At 40.1% G+C, this 20,628-nt stretch overlaps 1 protein-coding gene across 2 annotated transcripts in view; it reads right to left on the bottom strand.

Annotated features, from left to right (window-relative positions):
* The window catches only part of gpc6a (glypican 6a), a 173,720-nt gene that overhangs the window by 89,909 nt on the left and 63,183 nt on the right, over positions 1 to 20,628 (bottom strand). The gene's annotated exons all lie outside the window — the stretch shown is intronic.

Raw genomic sequence — 20,628 nt, 5'->3', positions numbered from 1 at the left:
CGGAAACGTGACACTAATGTGATTTATAATTTATCCGAGAGCCATCCATCACCGAGCGACACGTCGTCTTCACATCACAGATGCAGCTGAGGCTCTCACACCACTGACGCTTCATAAAGAAATAAATCAGGGTTTACATCGAAAAGACGAATATGACCTTCACTACTGTGCATTGTTAGTGTAACAACATCTGAATAGATTCCGTGTGTGTGTGTGTGTGTGCGCGAGCTTTAAGATAATCCATCATTGCACTGAAAATAAATGAATAAATAAATAGTATCAGAAAACACAGCTGAGTGAAAATTACAGAGTGCAAAGGTGAAAATGATTTCCCTGCCCCGGAGCGAGTGACTTCTGCCACCCGATTAGTGCTAATCAGCTCATGGATAATAACGGCAGTGTAAAAAAAAAAAACTACAACCTCTCAACACCAGCGTCATTTCACACTGTTATTCGGCTGTGTTTTATTCCGGGTAAGCAGGCAGTATGTTATCAATTAGCGCCAGCAGTGATAACAGTGTCACAGGATTGCTAGTGGATACAAATTGTACTTTTAAAAAATGATTTTAAAAAAAACAAAGCAGTTGATAAATTACAACAGACGGTGTAGTAGCAGTAGTTACCACGGTAACCTAGGCAACAACGTACTTGTTGGATAATGAAGACAGAGAGAGAAGATAAGCTACAGGGTAGAACACAAACGTAGACACCAAGTCAGTTGGAAAAATATTTCAATACATAATAAATACATTTCATTCATTGAAAGAAAGAAAGAAAGACATGAGTGAAAAAAATGAAATGAAATGAAGTGGAGGGGGGAGAAGAATGAAAAGGAAAAACAGACAAAATAAACAACTAAAATGAAACAGAAGAACACACGAAAAACCAAGGATGTGAGGATGAAATGAAATGAAGGGAAAGATGGAAGATGGAGGGAGGAAACGGAGTAAAAAGGGCATAAAAATGAAAAAGGGTAGAGAAGAAAGAAAGACAGAAAATGAGAATGCTCAGGAAGAGAGGGATAAAAATAGAGGAAGGTAGACACACTCAAGAGGAGAAAGACAAAAGAAAGAAGAAATGAGAAAATGTAAGAATAGAGAGAAAGAAAGAAAGAAAGAAAGAAAGAAAGAAAGAAAGAAAGAAAGACATGAATGAAAAATAAAGGGAAGAAAGCAACACGTGGGGAAAAACAGAAAAAGAAAGGAAAGAAAAGAAAAGAAAGAGAGAAAGAAGGAAAGAAATGCAACAGAAAATGAGAAAACTCAGGAAGAGAGTGATAAAAAGAGAGGAAGATGGACAAACTCAAGAGGAGAAAGAAAAAAGAATGAACAAATAAGAAAATGAAAGAAAGAAAGAAAGAAAGAAAGAAAGAAAGAAAGAAAGGAATGAAAATATAGTGAAGAAAGTGAAAAATGTGGGGGGAAACAGAAAAAGAAAGAGAGAAAGAAAGAAAGAAAGAAAGAAAGAAAGAAAGAAAGAAAGAAATGAATGAAAAATATAGTGAAGAAAGTGAAAATGTGGGGGAAAACAAAAAGAAAGAAAGGCAACAGAAAATGAGAAAACTCAGACAGAGTGATAAAAATAGAGAAATAAAGAAAGAAAGAAAGAAAGAAAGAAAGAAAGAAAGAAAGAAAGAAATGAAACAAAAGTAAAACAAATGAAAAATATAGTGAAGAAAGTGAAAAAGAGAATAAAAAAGAGAACAAAATGAAGCAGTTGGAGGAAAATGTGAAAAAATAAAATCAAGAACAGACTAAATAAGATCTAGAAAAAGAGTAAAAATGAATGGAAAAGAAATAAATGAATGCTAAATAGAAGAAAGGATAAAAAAAAAATTAAGAATGAAAGAAATGAAAAGAAAATGAGCTAAATCATAATTGCACGTTCTGGGATCGTTGTCTTTTACTGTAAATGTACTTTTATCAGAAAGAAAGAAAGAAAGAAAGCTTGATTAGACGGAAGAAAGACGTTTGAGTGAGACGCTGAAGTGGAAAAAGTCGTTGGCTGAAATTTGCACTTCGGAGCAGTTGGTGACTCTTTGTCCCTTGGCGGAGTTCCCTGCTCTCGGAGGAGTGAGTAATGAGATCAGGCAGCTTGTCTTGGTGTAAAATCTTCCTCAAAAAGTTGAGCCACAGATGCCATCACAAGCCCCATCCAGACCGGCATCTGAATCACATGACCTCGGAGCAAAGCCTGCTGGGAAATGAGAGGGGGGTAAAGTGGTGCACTCTCCAGCATGGCTCTGACTCAACCTGGACCACTCTCTCCTCTGTCCTGGCCGTGGTCTCGCCGTCTCTCAGCCAATCTGGTCGATCCTTCAGCCTCTCTAATTAACAGTCTCTCAGTGGGAGGGGACTGAGGCTGTGTCTGTGCCAAGACACGAGGGCAGGTGCCAAGAATAAACACTCATGGGTACCTAACATTTCATCAAGGTATAAGATATTAGTCTGTCTATTAGAGGCTGTATGTAAAAAAAAAATCAAATAAATAAAATAAACCTTTCTTAGCTGTAACTTCTTTCATGTGTCAGCTTTTTAGACTCAAATGAAGTTCGGCTGCGTTTCATTCTGGACTCAGCTTCAGCCTAAATGCTGTCGACCTAGGCAGCCTGCTCATGAATATTAGCATGCTTTTGTATTTGAAGAAAAAAAAGAGAAAGGAATGAAGGAAGAAAGGAAGAAAGGGAAAAAAAGAAATACCCTGTGAGCTAAAATACCTTGACAAATAGAATACTTTCAGAAAAAAAGATACCCTCAGTGCTGAAATACCTACAAAGATAAAATACCCTCAGTGCTGAAATAACTTCAGAGATAAAGCACCCCTAGAGATAAAATACCCTTGGTGCTAAAATATCTTCAGAGATATTGATAACCTCCAAGATGAAATAGCCTCAAACATAAAAAAAAACCCTCACATTTAAAATACCCTCAGAGACAAAATACCACCAGACGTAAAATACCCTCAGAGACAAAATACCACCAGACGTAAAATATCCTCAGAGATGAAATACCACCAGACGTAAAATACCCTCAGAGACAAAATACCACCAGAGATGAAATACCACCAGACGTAAAATACCCTCAGAGACAAAATACCACCAGAGATGAAATACCACCAGACGTAAAATACCCTCAGAGACAAAATACCACCAGACATAAAATACCCTCAGAGACAAAATACCACCAGACGTAAAATACCCTCAGAGACAAAATACCACCAGAGATGAAATACCACCAGACGTAAAATACCCTCAGAGACAAAATACCACCAGAGATGAAATACCACCAGACGTAAAATACCCTCAGAGACAAAATACCACCAGAGATGAAATACCACCAGACGTAAAATACCCTCAGAGACAAAATACCACCAGACATAAAATACCCTCAGAGACAAAATACCACCAGACGTAAAATACCCTCAGAGACAAAATACCACCAGAGATGAAATACCACCAGACGTAAAATACCCTCAGAGACAAAATACCACCAGAGATGAAATACCACCAGACGTAAAATACCCTCAGAAACAAAATACCACCAGAGATTAAATACCACCAGACATAAAATACCCTCAGAGACAAAATACCACCAGAGATGAAATACCACTAGGGATCAAATACACTCTAAAATAAAATATACTCAGAGATAACATACCCTGAGATTTAAAAAAAATAAAAAGTGACCCCCCCCCGCCAAAAAAAAAAAACAACAACAACAAAAAACTATGAAATATGAAATACCCTTAAGAGAGAATAAAACATTAGAGATGAAATATCCTCAGAGATAAATAATCCAATCCGTCCAAGCTAAATTACCCTCGGCGATAAAATACATTTAGAGATGTACAGTCCCCTCTAAAACTATTGGAACAGCAAGGCCAATGCTTTTGTTTGTGCTATACATTGAAGACATTTAGGTTAGAGATCAAAAAATGAACATGAGCAATTGATCCGATTTTTTTGTTTTGTTTGTGTTGAGTTGGCAGTGTGTTTTGGATCATTGTTTTGCTGCATGTTGAAGTTCCTCCCAATTAGATTGGATACATTTCTCAGTAAACTGGAAGACAGAATGTTTCTGTAGACATCTGAATTTGTTCTGAATAAAGATTTTGTGAGCCTGTTCCAGAAGCAGCCGTGCAAGCCCAGATTGCTGCACTGGCTATACTCAATGCTTGTGCAGTGCCCCTGATTGATTTTCTGTCTTTTCTCAGCTTCAAAATGGCTTGCTTTTCTCCCATAGACAGCTCTCGGCTCTATATGTTGGTTTCTCCTTTTTTTTTTAACAACAACTACAGTCTTCACAGGTGAAACAACGGGCTCAAACCATGAGTAGACGTTCAGAACTATTTATTGTTTAAGCAATCAATCTAACAGGGCACACGTGGGCAACAAGAAACGCCTGTCGCACCTTACGTTTTTTTTTTCCCCATAATATGTCTTTACTTTTATTTTAGTTTCTTTCTCTTTTCTTTTTTTTGTGTTTATATATGTGTACAATGACCTTGAGTGTTAGGAATGCAATATATAAATGGAATGCATTATTATTATTGTTATTATTATTATTATTATTATTATTATTTCCTTTTTCATTATTAAACCTTTTCTTACTTTATAACCTCCACCCTTCTTTCTTTCTTTCTTTCTTTCTTTCTAACCCACTGCCGAAGTAAAAGCCAAACTCTTCCAGAAAGTCTCTCAGATCAAATCCTCATGCTCCATTAATCACAGGCATTGATCAGTCTGCAGTAATAATCAATAGTCAGTTAGACGGAGATACCCCCAGCCCCGATGCTGTGAATGATTGATTGGTAAAGCATATTGACACAGCAGCAGGTCTCCTCTGGTGTTCCCCGAGAGAAATACGACGGCTTGTCTGAAGCGCAGCTGCTGCTGGAGCGTTCGTAATGAGAGCCACATCAAATATGGACACGGGCGGCCATTAATGAGCGACAGTGTATAAATATTGCAGGGAAAATCTTGCTCCGAGTGCCGAAGCAGGATGAAGGGCCTGCGTGTTCATCTTTCAGCATCCTCACGGTTAGCATTTCGGCGCATACACTCTAAAACGGGCTCGATCTGAACACGCCTCACACCACCATAACCTTTAACTCCTTACAGCAAGGCTTCCTGTGTCACACTGGAGTACCCCAATTCCAAAAAAAGTTGGGACGCTGTGTAAAATGTAAATAAAAACAGAACGGAATGATTTGCAAATCTCATAAACCCATATGTTATTCACAATAGAACATAGAAAACATATCGAATGTTTAAATTGAGATGAATTTTGAATTTGATGGCCGCAATACGTCTCAAAAAAGTTGGGACAGGGGCAACAAAAGGCAGGAAAAGTAAGTGTTACTAAAAAGAAACAGCTGGAGGTTAATTGGCAACAGGTCAGTAAAATGATTGGGTCTAAAAAGAGTATTTTAGAGAGGCAGAGTCTCTCAGAATTAAAGATGGGATGGAATCTGGATGGAAGCAGATGTTGCTCTAAGCCGTCTAAGACCTTTCAGCATTGATGGAGCCTTTCCAGATGTGCAAGCTGCCCATTCCATATATGCTTTCTATGTTCTATTGTGAATAACATACGGGTTTATGAGATTTGCAAATCATTACGTGCTGTTTTTATTTACATTTTACACAGCGTCCCAACCTTTTTGGAATTGGGGTTGTATCTATCTACCTAGCGATCTATCTATTCTCATTACATTTTTTTCTTAGTTTGAACTTTTTATCCATCCATCCTTCTTTCTTTCTGTTTCTACCATTCTTTATTTCTTTTAAAATCTTTTTCACCATTTAATTATTTCTTACTTTCTAACTTTTTATCCCACCATCTTTCTTCCTTCCTTTCATTCTCTCTTTCTTCCAACCTTTCATTCTTTATTTCTTCCTTCCTTTCATTCATTATTTCTTCCTTCCTTCTTTCTTTCTTCCTTTCATTCTTTCTTATTTTTGTTTCATCATTAATTTTTAAAAAAAGTTTTCTTATTTGACTTTTTTTTTATCCCTCCATGGTTCTTTCTTTCTTTCTTTCTTTCTTTCTTTCTTTCTTATTTTTCCCATTAAATCTTTTCTCACTGTTTAATCCCTTGACCTTTCTTCCTTTCTACTTGTTTTTCATCCCACCATCACTCTTAGCACTGCGCTAGTACAGTAGAACCCTCAGGAAATGAACAGCTACTTTATTATTAATATTTACTTGTTTGTTAGACTCTTATATTTTCGGCAGAGCGACTCGCTAAAAGAAAAAGGATCCTTTATAGACCTTTATAGTTCTCATATGTGTGTGTTTAGAAATGTGTGTGTGTGTGTGTCCGTTACATCACCGCCCCCGTGTTCACCAAACATGATGTGACATCTGCCTCAGAAGCACACATCAATAAAAAAGCAGCACCCTGTGGAGAAGTGTCCCCCAGCACACACACACACACACAGTGCACTCTGAAGGGTACGTCTTCACAGCAGAGTGTGCACTCGAGCGCATTGCATTCAGGACTGAGAGGCGATCCCTCGGGTTCCCTGTATGCTGCGGAGAACCAGGACATGCTGCCGACTGTGTGTGTGTGTGTGGTCAGTTCTTCTTGCTTTCATTTTAATTAGATTTGTGTGTGTGCATTACAACCACCCCCCTCCACACACACACACACACACACACACACACACACACACACACACACACTCAACAGTGCCTAAGGCTTGTAACTGTCTCACATCCATAGTTTACTGGTGTATGTGTGCGACAGAGAGATTTAGATGCAATCAGTCACGAAAGACTGTGTAGAATATACATTGCTATTTGCCAAAACACTGATATCACACACACACACACACACACACACACACACACACACACACACACACACACACACCTCATAAGAAACAGAAAGACACCTGGACAGAGAAATAAAAAAAAGAGGAAGAAAGAAAAAATGAAAGAAAGAACAGAGATGGGATGAAATTTTAAAAAATGGTATGAGAAAAGAAGTGAAGAAAGAACGAACGAAAGAAAGAAAGAACGGGTGGCATGAAAGGAAGAGAAAATTGCAAGATAAGGGAGGCTAAGAAGAAAGAAAGAAAGAAAAAGTAAATGGTAATAAATGGGTTGGATAGACAGAGGAATGGATAGACAGGTAGGGCAGAGAGACAGGTGTAATATTTAGCACTACTTCTGACACTTAACCACATGTTCCCCGTGAGTTAGCGTCTTAGCCTTGTGATGCTGATCATCCATCAGGTCGAACACATCATACGTGTCGAAATTGAACCCGAAGCCATCAATCACACGGCCGCTTCATTCGTTAACTACGTGTCCCATCACGTGCCGTGTATTTTTAGCCGTTTATTTCCACGCTGCGCGAGCGTGAAATTGAACAGCCAGCAGCCGACAGACGCAATTCCAGCCAGGAAGCGAGCGTGGAAATGACTTCCTGTGATGACGTCGCGCTCCGTTCGGCCAGCGTGAACCTCCAGACGTTCCACACACACTTCACTGACACACTGAGGTGAGCAGTAAGAAAGGGAGAAAAAAAAATAAAAATAAAAAAATAAATAAATCATTTTTTTTTAAAAAACAACGAGACGTGAGTTACTATCCTTATGAAAGGAATGATACATTTTTGAAACCTATTATTTTCAAATTTTACTTCTGGTTTTCTTCCACAAAAAAAATGTTTGTGTGTGTGGGTGTGTCTACGTGCTAGGTATGTACTTCATTGCCATGCAGGCTTTTTCATCTTTACCTGAGTTAGCAGCTAGCAGCTAATGGGTTTGTTTGCATTTAACGTAGCTTACAAAAAGACATTCCTACAAACAGTGAATGGTGTGCTAGCTAACTCATGTGCTAGCTAAGAAATGCGCTAGCAAAAAATTTGCGCTTTCTAAGAAATGTGTTAGCTAAGAAATGAGCGTATAATGAGAGCCAAATTTTGTTTAAGGTTTTTTTTTGTTTTTTTTTTTACAATTATTTTATAAATTCTGTCTTAAATGTTTATTTGATGTTTTCTGCCTTAATGTGACTGTGGAAAAGAGTCAAATGGAGTGTAATAGTATGCTACTATTCTATGCAAAAAAAAAAAAATCTTAAAAAAAAAAAAATGTTAGTACAATTATGAACTGTATTCCTGGTGCTATGGTGATAATTGAATGGAGCAGGAGAGAGAGAGAAAGTCGGTGAGAGAGAAAGAGAGTGAGAGATAACTTTGCATTAACATGCGGTGTGATTCACTTGTGTCTCTCAGTTTTCCCCAGATTTCTCTCTCAGCAGCGGCTGAGGTATTTCCTCTCTTCATTTCTCTCTCTCTCTCTCTCTCTCTCTCTCTCTCTCTCTCTCTCTCTCTCTCTCTGTGTCTCTCTTTCTCTCTTCCCTCTGTCAGATCCCTCCATCATCATGCCAAGTTTAGCTGCCAGTCAGCGTGGCGGTCTTTCAGAAGCCGAAGTGCAGTGGGGGAAGTGCACAGATGCCTTTCTGACAGGCTAGCATGTGGCTAACATGGCTGCATTACACAAGCAAAGAGATTCTGGAACATTCTGGTAAATTATACAAGAGTCTCTGAGACAGGAAATGGCACGTCCTGATTCCAAACAAGTTAATATTTTATTTTTTTACCTATCTAGCTACTGCTTATTTGTATGATTTTAGAGGATCCTTCATTTCATACACTGATAGCTAACTCTGATGTTAGCTAATGAGTTGTTTAGCTGTTTATGGTAAGCTACTGAAAGGTTTATTGTTCCTTGTTTTATGGCACTTTTAGCTATATTGTAGCTAACAGATAATGACATCTAGCAAGTTTTAAAAAACTACTAAGTAAGTTAGGATTAGGCCTAGGAACTAAAACCATTATCGAATCAATCCTGTCATGTTACTATATTTCATTATCAAACATCATTCGGGTTTTTTTCTTAAGCAAGATTAGCTAAGCTAGAGATCTTACTGACCACTACTATGTTTAACATTTAATAAAGCTGACATTAAGTAGCTAGTCAAGATCAGGTATGCTAGCAAACATCAGTTAATACTTTGGGTAATTAGCGAACTACCAAATGAGCTAACTAGTAAGCTAGCTCCTCTTTATGTAAACACTAGCATGAGCTGTGTCACTGCAAGTCCTGTTTGAGTGCAGACGGTGTGTTTTGGTGAATTCCTCAGGCCGAAAGAGGCTAATTGATGACGACGGTGCGATATTCCTTCAGAGAATTAACCGATCGATATGTGGATACGCAAGTAATGCGAGCTTAGCGTCCTCATGCACAGAGATGTTCCATTGATTTTAACAACACGGCCATATTCCAGCTCGAATAAAAATACCGGCTAATTTGTCAAGCCAAACCGAAGGACTGAGGGCCTTTTTTTTAACTGAGCATTATAGTGCATTATGGGATTGATTTACATGCTGTTCTGTGTTCACAGTCAGAACAGTAATACTATCCTGCAGAAATGGTAAATATAGAAATGCACTTTAATACACACATTAGACGTGGGGGGGATTGTGCAGGGGGCGGGAGTGGGTCGGTGGTGAGAATGGAGATAAAAACACCAAAGCCGCACTTCTGGAAGGAAACACAGAACTCACAATGATGATGGGACTTCAAAGTTACATTAAAATATATATATATATATATATATATATATATATATATATATATATATATATATATATATATATATATATATATATATAAAATCATATACAGTTGGGGAAATAAGTATTGGACATTTTTTTCAGTAAACATATTTCCAATGAGGCTATTCACATGACATTTTCAACAGACATCATTATTAACTCAAGAAATCTGGAAATATAAAGAATTCACAACATTAAAGTCCATAAATGAAGTTATATGTTATAAAGTATTTCCAGATTTCTTGAGTTAATACTGATGTCTGGTGAAATTGTCATGTGAATAGCCTCATCGGAAATATATTTACTGAAAAAAAATGTTGACGTGTCCAACATTTATTTCCTCCACTGTATATCAAATTATATTTTTAGAAGCTATCAAAAGAGGTAACAAGTTTTAGATGGAAAGAAACAAAGAAAGATGAAAACAGGTAAAGGTCATTTATGTAAAAAAAAGGAAAGACAAAAATGATGAATGTATGAGAAGGAAAGAAATGAAGGAAGGCAGAAAGAGAGAAAGAAAGAAAGAAAGAAAAAAGTTGAGGTGAAAGAAACAGGTGAAACAGTGAAAGGAGGAAATAAAGAAACTGAAAAGTTTAGAAAGAAAAACAAACAAACAAAAGCAACCAAAAAGGAAAGAAAGAAAGGTTTGAGACAGGAAAGAAAAAGTGGTATACAAAAAAATGTAGAAAGAATGAAAGAAAGAAATAGAAAAAGACGAGACAAGAAAGAAAGAAAGAAAGTAAGTAAGAAAGAAAAAGAAAGCAAGGCAAAACAAGGGAAGTAAAGAACAAAGAAATTTTGAGACAGGACAAGAAGGACAAGAAAAATGGAAGACAAACAAAAAATGAAACAAAAGAGATTAATGTATGTGAATTGAAATCGTCCAACATTGTGTCAGCATGTTTCAGAGGGAAAGTTTCACACTTTAATCTGAAACTGAAACTGTATAAAATGTATTAAAAGCTAAAAGTCCATAGCGCTGCTTTCAGTGAATTTCTCTACAGAAGCAAATGTGAATGGAGTCTGTGTATGATAAACACTTCACACTCACATTCCTCAGCACAGAGGAAACGAGGAGAGTATGAGATAATGATCACTCAGGTATTTTCTAATTTGCATATGTGTAACACTAGTGTTTAAAAGCACCACCCCTATGAGTGGGCGTGTTGAGCTCAGCTCCTCAGAGACACTGCATTGAATTCCCTCCATCGTATGACTTTAAAGTAATTGACCTTGAGAAATTAATTACCTGTGTCCCAATGTTCACACACACACACACACACACAGACAGTCCCGAGTGAAAGAAGCGTGTGAAGACGAGTAATTTTTCACACTTTTATCAGCACTCACTTTCTCATTGCACTTGCCCTCTGTGGTACTTAAATTTTCTTTTTAAATTAATTTTACACTCACACTACTGCCTAATCGTGTGGTTTCAGTGGGCCGGCAATGGTGTTTATATGGTCAATATAGTGAATAAGGTGTGAGGTTTGGAACACGTCTACAGTGGCCCAATGATGGTGTTTATGTGAAGTATATAGTGAATAGGGTGTGTGGTTTTGGGAAACCTCCACAGTGGCCCAATCATAGTGTTTATGTGGACTATATTGTGAATTGGGTGTACGGCTTGGAACACGCTCACAGTGGACCGATGATGATGTTTAGGAGGCCAATTTAGTTAATAGGGTGTGCAGTTTGGGACATGGCTATATTGGTCTGATGGTGGTGTTTAAGTGAACTGTATAGTGAATAGGGTGTACGGTTTGGAACACGTCCACAGTGGACTGATGATGGTGTTTGAGGCCTATATAGTCAATAGGGTGTGTTGTTTGGGACATGTCCACAGTGGACCGATGTTGCTCTTTAGGCTGTCTATATAGTGAAAAGTGTGTCCAGTTTGGGAATCACCACATTGGAGTGGTGATGGTGTTTGTGTGGACTATATAGTGAATAACATGTTTGGCTTGTGACACAGCTAGAATGAACTGATGGTGTTTTTGATACAGTGTATAGGGCATGTGTTTAATTAAAAGTAAATGTGTGGTTACTGTTCCACCTGAACTGTTCTGAATGAATAAGTTTACTGTGAAGGGGAGGGGTTAACATGAAAAGTGGGGTTTAAGTTCAACTCCAATCAAATACTCCCTCACATTTTTGTAGTAATCATCTTGCTAACTGCTAAACACTGACAGAAAAACGTGAATAGCTAAATGTTAGCATGTAATTAGCACTCAGTTTGAAGTCTGAGTTGTTAATAATGGTGCCCACATTCCTCCTCATTGCTAATGAACACAGCAGGTGAGTCTGACACAATGTACTGCGTTCAAAAAACAAGATTAAAACACCAGAAGGTTTGAGACTCAAAAGCTAAGATACTACTTTGCTAAGTGTGTAGTGTGCTAAATAATTGGCATGTTATGTTAAATCATGTTGGAACACCAATAAGTGGTTGAATGAGAAGGTCATGTGACAAGGTAGATGACATGTCATTGGTTTATCAGGTTGCATTACCACGGCAGTTCACCTAAAGTTTGCAGGCTAGTCCATGGTGTCTAGTGTCCTTCTTTCACTTGTTTTTAGTTTCCTTTATTGTCTAATCATTTTACTATTTTCCTTGTTTTCTACATGTATCATTTCCTAGTATCCACATTTTCTTGTCTTCGTGTGTCCTGTTGCATAGCCCTTGTTTTCTGTGATACTTGTTTTGTAGTGTCGTTGTTTCCTGCTTTCCTGATTTTTATTGCTTACCCCCTGGTTCCCTTAAACCACGTCATCAGCCTTATTATCTTCAGCGAAAGACTGCATGCCGGTTGTTTGTTTGAATGATCTTAAAAAACTCGATTTTTCAGAAAAGAATATAAACAGTATCTCACAGTGTATACCCCTCACATTGTTGTAAATATTTGATTATATCTTTTCATGTTACAACACTGAAGAAATGATGCTTTGCTACAATGTAAAGTAGTGAGTGTACAGCTTGTATAACAGTGTAAATTTGCTGTCCCCTCAAAATAACTCAACACACAGCCATTAATGTCTAAACCTCTGGCAACAAAAGTGAGTACACCCCTAAGTGAAAATGTTCAAATTGGACCCAATTAGCAATTTCCCTCCCTGGAGTCATGTGACTTGTTAGTGTTACAAGATCAGGTGTGAATGGGGAACAGGTGTGTTGGCTGATTATTTGGCCATCTGGGGGAATGCACAGTAAAGGTATTAGGCTATGACAAAGGTGGAGGAGGTGCGTGCGAGTTACCTCTCTCTCCATCGACAGCAGGGAATTTAGGGGGGACAGCTTTGCCATCCAAGCTGTGTAAGGCCACCTCGGCATTGATTGGCAAAACGTATGCTGCAATGGGTCTCACTTGTGGGTCATTGCATACAATAGTAGTGTCATAGGCCTACTAAGCATATTGTGTTGTTCAACCAGTTCCAGGCCAGCACTAGTGCAAGGGAGGCACAGAGGCAAGTGTGGTGGCCCGCCTCCCCCGGTGACTCCCCCCGGTGACCTCCCCTGGCCAGTTGGATCAGGCAGTGACCACAGTCAGGGCCTGATAGTAGGCCAGATCTAAGAATGATCATTAATGCCAAGCAGGCAATGAAGGAGCAGTCCTGATGGGCCGCGGAGGTATCAGGGGACGTGAGGTTGTTAAGGAAGTTAGCCCCAAGTATTATTGTAGGGTCTCCCCTAGCCAATATCATCCTAAGTTTTCAGTCCCCTCTGGTCAGCAAGCTGTTACAGGGCAACGAAAATCTGATGCTTTCCCTCTGACAGAATGTGGAAAAGTTAACGTCACTAAAAGACAATCTGGCATTGTGGAAACTACTGCCAAATGTGTCTCCATGAGTTCTGTCCACCATAGAAAAGGGTTACCGGGTTCAGTTCAGAGCTCAACCCCCAGTTTCAGAGGTGTGCTCAAACAGTAGTCAGCACAGAGCAGAGCCCAGCATTAGCGCAGAAAGTAAGATCTCTCTTGGACAAATGGGCCATAGAACATGTACTCCTTCCTATGAGGTAGGGAGGTTTTTACAGCCATTATTTCCTGGGAGTATGTGGCCAATTTTAGATTTGTGTCATCTGAACTGTACTCTTTGGACATACAGGTTCGAGATGTTAACGCTCAAACTTATCGTTCCACAGATTCAGCTCGAAGACTGGTTTGTGACACAAGATCTAAAAGATGCATATTTCCACACAGAAATATTGCCCAGTGACAGGAGGTTCCTGAGGTTCACATTTGCAGGCAATGCATATCAATTCCCTTTGGGTCAAGCTTTATCCCCTTGGACCTTCATGAAGTGCATGAATGCTGCTCTGGCTCCCTCGCGACTCCAGGGCTTCACTGTACTAAACCACCTGGACGACTGGTTAATTCTGGCGCAATCCAGGGAGTTGGCGATTCAAGATCGAGATGATGTTCTCACCCACATGAGGAGCTTGGAGCATAGGTTGAACCCCAAGAAACACATGCTTTCTCCAGTGCAGAGGATGACTGTTCTAGGGGTTATATGGAATTCCACGACGATGAGGTAGAGTATCTATACCCAACACGTAGGGTCAATCCTATCAACATTGAGCAAGATAAAGCTAGGTCTAGGCATCAGCACCCAATGTCATACCATTGGGCCTATTGTACGAGACCGTTTCAGTGGTGGCGGAAAAGTCCTCAGACAAAACCCCTAATAATAATCAATGTCATATAGCGATGCCTATGTGCTCTGAGAATTTGGAGGTGTCCCCGGTTCCTACCATCGGGTCAAACTCTTGGGGTGTCTCCTTATCTCAAGGTTGTAATGGCCTGTGGCCTAGACGGCTGTCCAGCTTCTTGAAAATCGCCTAGAAATGCAACCCGTATTCCTAGCACTAAAATTCTTTCTTTCTCATTTGAGAGGTCACCATGTGTTAGTTGTAACAGCCACTACAGTGGTGGTCTCATATATCAACCACCAGGGAGGGTTATGTTCTTGCCCCCTGTTCAGGCCGGTGCAACTACTTTTTCTTTAGGAGGAGGGAAAGTTTTTGCCAGTGAGTACAATGTACATTCCAGGCAACTGGACAGACATCTTGCTGAGGGAGGGACCCAGCCTTGGGGACTGGAGGCTCCAGCCACAAGTGGTGGAGTCCGTTTGGCCAGTGGTTGTGTTCACCTCCTAGGATACAACCTGTGGTTCGCCCTTACTCCTCCAGCACCATTAGGGCTGGACGCCATGGTACACATGTGGCCTAGGTCACTTCTGTATGCCTTTCCCCCAAGAGTTCAACAAGATCATCTACATCTGCTGCTAGTAGCACTTTATTGGCCAGTGCCATCTAGCAGGGATATTATCTCCGAGAATATGGTTCTCTGAGATAATATCCCTGCTAGATGGCACTCCCTGGGAGATTCCCGTTTACAGGGATCTACCTTCTCAAGCTAGAGGGTTGATTTATCACCCTCGGCCGGAACTATGGCTACTGTGGGTTTGACCCCTGAGGGGCACCAGCTCATAGATTCTGGTCTCTCAGTTGAGGTTGTAGAGACCATGTTGAATGCTAGAGCACCCTCCACGAGAAAATTGTATGCACTCAAGTGGTGACTTTTTGTTTTGTGGTGTAAGGAATGTCAATTAGGCTCAGTAGACTGTACAATAGCTAAAGTCCTGGAGTTCTTATAGGAACATTTCTTAGCAGGTTTGGCTCCTTCTACATGGCCGCTATTTTGGCCACCACGCCCTATTGACGGAGCCTCTGTGGGGCAACATCCTCTAACATCAAGGTTTATGCATGGTGTCAGGTGGCAGAGGCCCATCTGCAGACCTTGTATACTTTCCTGGAACCTTTCTGTGGTCCTGCAAGGTCTGTCAGACACCCCATTTGAGCCCATAGAGTCAGCTTCAATAAAGCTTCTGACTCTAAATGTAGCTCTTCTACTGGCCCTGACATCTCTCAAACAAGTATGAGATCTACAAGCTCCCTCTGTTGCCCCATACTGCCTTGTCTTTGCCCTGGGATTAGTCAAGGCCTTCCTATAACCAGAGCCAGATTATATCTGCCATATATAGGCCAGATTATATCCCTAAAGTGGGAGCAGTTATACCCGTAAGTCAGAGCAGTTGCTGGTCTGCTTTGGTGGCATCAGTAGAGGTGATGCTGTGTCAAAAAAGTGCATCTCCAATTTTATAGTGGTCTTGCTATGCCTCTGGGCATAAGGGCTCATTCCACTAGGGATGTCATCTACTCAAAGGTTTTATACCTTAAGGGAACCCCTTGGATGTGTGTGTTGCGGCAGGGTGGTCTGCGTCATTCATATTCGCTTGATGTTACTGTTTGGACATGGATTCCACGCCAGGCTTGAGTGTCTTGCAGTGACCCTGAGGCTCAGTCCCTTTGAACAGGCCATACCCTCAGTATGACAGAGTGGGTATACTCGTTCCCACAACGTGAAGCTCACGCAATGTTGAATTCCCTTTGAAAGGTAACGTCTGGGTTATGCATGTAACCCTATTTCCTGAGAAGTGAACGAAAAGTTGCGTAGCTTTGTCACTCTGGGTCATGTCTGTATATCGCGTCTTCACTTCAGATAACAGAAGCTTGTTTGCTTCTCAGGGAACAGGGTTAAATGCATAATCCAGACATTTTGTAGTACACTTATTGTTAGTGTCCTTGTTTCCTGATCTCCTCATTTTGCAGTGTGCATTCTAGTTCTTGTCCCCTTGTTTCCTAATTTACTTGTTTTATTTGTGTTCTTTATTCCCATTGCTCATGTTTCTAACTTTTGTCCCTGTGTTACATAGCCCCACTGGTTTCTAGTTCTCTTGTGTCTCACACTCCTTATTTCCCTGTGCCCATGATTCTAGCTTGTGTCCCATTTTTTTTTACTAGTCCCCTTGTTTTCTAGTCATGTTTCCTCAGTTCCCAGTGTTCATGTTTCTAGTTTTTGACCTCATGCTTCCTTGTCTCCTTGTTTTCTAGTCAATTTGTTTCTTAGACTCCTTGTTGCCTAATGTCCATGTTTTGAGGTTTTACCAGCATGCTTCCAACTTCCCCTGATTTCTAGTCCATTTGTTTTTTAGTCTCCTTGTTTCCCCTTTGCCCATATTTCTAGCTTTTTTCTTCATACTTTCTAGTCTCCTTGTATTCTAGTCCCTGTGTTTCTTAGTCTCCTTGATTCCCAGTGCTCAAGTGTCTAGATTTTGTCCTCATATTACCTACTCACCGAGTTTTGTAGTCTCCTTGTATTCTAGTCCCCTTGTTTCTTAGTCTCCTTGTTTCCCAGTGCTTGAGTGTCTAGTTTCTGTCCTCATGTTTCCTAGTCACATAGTTTTCTAGTCTCCTTGTATTCTACTCCCCTTGGTCCTTTGTCTCCTTGATTCTCAGTGCTTGAGTGTCCAGTTTTTGTCCTCATGTTTCCTAGTGACTGAGTTTTATAGTTTCCTTGTTTCTTTGTCTCCTTGTTTCTTTCTGCCCATGTGTCTAGCTTTTGTCTTCATGCTTTCTAGTCAGCATGTTTCCTATTCGACTTGTTTTGAAGTCCCCTTGTTACTTAGTCTCTTTGTTTCCTGGCCTCTTTGATTCTCATTACTCTTTCTTAGTCACCACTTTATTAATAGGTATAAAGTGAGTGAATGCTGTATATAGTAACAGGGTGTCCAGTGAAGCTATCAGAGCTAACGCTAATACTACCAACTCTTTGCTACTGAAAAAAAAAAAAAAAAAAAAAACAGAAAGTATCTTATCCAAGGGTTTTTAAGTGGAATTAGATTTCTGTATATGTTTGAGGTGGATGAGGCCACAGAGTGCACTTCCCTGCATCGTATACATGTTAACACACTAGAGATGATTTCAACTGATACACAATCTGCGGTTAATGGAGGAGGGTAAAACAGAGTACAGAGTAACACAACAGTGTTACACAAAAAACTAAGTACTGGCACATCTTTATATAGCTAACCTTAATAATTAAAATAAGTAATCCAATAGAAAATCTAATGCTTTCTTCCTAAAATTATTATTAATTAATTTAATATAATTTTTGGCTCTTCACTTATTTGTAATAAACTTTAGAAATAGATCAGCGTAAAGACAACGACAAAGCAAAGGAAATATTAATTAAAAACAACAATACAATTTTATGTTGCCATGACAACTAAAAGCATTAGGATGGTCAAGGACTGCTGCCATAGTAACTTGCCAGAATAACTGTAAGCAAATGGGAGCACAAGTGCTAATTGAATTCTGTCTGATGAGAATGTATTTGGGATGGAGCCAGACATTGTCTAGAGATCAAAAACACATACATTTAGCCTTTAGCTTTAGCCATAGCCGGTTGTCACTAACTAGCTAAGTTAGCTAACAAAAGTCAGAATAGATGTCCATATTGTGTGTGTGTGTGTATGTGTATATGATGCCCTACTTACTAGCCAATGTTACTAGCTAACACAACTTTAGCTAAGCTAACTAGTTATTTGATTCAAACTAAAGGTGTTCTATAGGTAGCAGTGTAGCTCACTTATCTAGAACATTTTGTTTGACTTAAACAAATATTTTGATAGGCAGTATATTAACCCAGAGTGAAAAAAAAGGTAAAATAACTCGTTAAATTATTAAACATGATTTCATGACAGCATATTATACACATCATAATTTCCCCTAAAGAGAAAAGACCTTCTCAGAAATTTAACACGTGAATAAATACACCAGAGAATTTAACTGACTGACTGACTCCGATGAAATATTTATTTGAATAAATAGCTTTTTGCTATTGCATGGATTTAGCTAAACGCTAAATCACACTGACCCGATTAGCATAAAGCCTGATAGAAGGAAGTGGATTTTGTGGCCAGTGAAGTGGCCGCAGGTGGATAATGGAAGTCAGGATAGGGAGTAATGGACAGATAAAGATCTTAAAACATTAAAATGATAAAACTGTGGTTTCTTTATGAACCGCTAATTCATTGTGGTTAGCATTAGCGATAGCATTTGGCATCAGAGCTGTACAGCAGCCAAACCTCTGCTTTACCCTTTCCAGTAAGGAAGATCTGTTTCACTGCACGCTGTCTGTCTCACTACATGTTGTCCTAGTGCACACTGCCTGTCTCATGACATGCTGTCTCACTACACACTGTCTTACTGCATGCTGCCTACTTCACAGCCTGTCTCACCGCACACTGCCTGTTTAACCTCACGCTGTGCTAGTCCATCCTGCATGTCTCACTCTCAGGCTTACTGCATGTCATACTGCATGCTGCCTGTCTCAGTTGACACTGAGTGAATGTAGTCTCACTGATCACCACCTGTCTCACTACATGCGGTCTCACTGCACGGACTTAACACACTGCATGTCTCACTACACACTGTCTTACTGGATGCTGCCTATCTCACAGCCTGTTTCGCCACATGTTGTCCTACTGCACACTGCCTGTCTCACTAACTGCGTTCTTACTGCATGTCTTACTTTATGCTGCCTGTCTCAGTTAGCACTGAGTGAACATAGACTCTCTCAGTGAACACCACCTGTCTCACTACACGCTGTCCTAATCCATGCTGCCTGTTGTTCTACCTGCTGTCTTACTGCCTGTCTCACTACATGCTGTCTCACTGCACAGATTTACTGCATGCTGCCTGTCTCACTATGCACAGTTTTAATACACTCTATCTTATTATACAATGTCTCACCACAAGCTGTCCTAGTGCACGCTACTTGTCTCACCACACATTGTTCTACTCCATGCTGCCTGTCTCACTGAACATTGACTGGCTCACTGAACACTTACTGAACACTAGCTGTCTCACCACATACTGGCCTACTGCCTGTCTTCCTGTCTGTTTCACTAGCTACTGCATACTACCTGTCTCACTAGAAATGCCTGTCTTGCTGGATGCTGTTTTCTTATTGAATACTTTTAGTTTTGCTTCATGTTCCCTTGCTAAACGGTTTTGGTCTCTACTACACTGCCTGTCTCACTTAATGTTTTTTTCTCACCATCACACTGCCTGTCTCACTGAGCCCCATCCATGACTTCATGCTGTCTGATGAACACCACTTAATATTGTCTGTCTTGCTGCATTATATCTGTCTTCTTGAACACTGCCTGTCTCACTGGCTGCTTTTGGTCTCACTGCAAGCTGCCTTTCTCACCCATCACCATGAAATCTACCCTTTTACCTGCTAAACAATGCATTTCTTACTCAACATCGCCCATCTCGCTGAATGCCGGCCTGTCTCACTGAACGGCGTGTTTAAGAAAAGCACGCACAACTGGGACGAATTCTCCAGACATTCTGAGTGGCATTTTATTTATTTTATTTTTACTTGCTTCAATTATGTATGGAGGTCTGGGGGGAAAAGCCGATGAGAAGAGGAATATGAAGGAGGGAGAGAAATTGAATGTAAACCCAAGGTTGCTCGGCCTCATGGGATATCGGAGGAACGAGCTCTCATAGTCGACGCCAGATAACCATAATGTGCAAACACACTGGCCTGTTTTTACAGCTCTCTCTGGGTGTGGGTTTATGGAGCACATCCATAATGTCTCACACTGTGTGTGTGTGTATGTGTGTGTGTGTGTGTGTGTGTGTGTGTGTGTGTGAGAAGGCTGCAATCTATCCAAGTCGTTTGAAATGTCTAGTCAAAGCGACTGGTGTTATAGTCCTGAAGGCATTACTGTCTGTGCCACAGGATGCTATCTATCTCCACGTGAGTATCTCCATGAATCTGTCTACTCATCCATCCATCCACGCATATGTGCATCTATCCATCCATCAGACCATTCATCATCTATTGGCTTGTTCCTCCAATTATCCTTCTGACATCGATCCATATGTTCATCTGCCTATCCATTCATCTCATCTTCATCCATTCTCCAATCCATCTGCTTGTTCACCAATCTGTCCTTCCATCTCCAACTGAACTGTACATCCATCTATCTTTATAGACCTGTGTATAGCTATCAATGTATCCTTTCACTTTCTCAGTCCACATCCATTCACTCATCATCTGCCCATTGATTTGTCTGCCAGAT

The sequence above is a fragment of the Ictalurus punctatus genome, chromosome 26 (genome assembly GCF_001660625.3).
Source record: "Ictalurus punctatus breed USDA103 chromosome 26, Coco_2.0, whole genome shotgun sequence".
Lineage (NCBI taxonomy): Eukaryota > Metazoa > Chordata > Actinopteri > Siluriformes > Ictaluridae > Ictalurus > Ictalurus punctatus.
The sequence above is the reverse complement of the archived record's forward strand: the minus strand, read 5'-3'. Positions and strand labels throughout refer to the sequence as shown.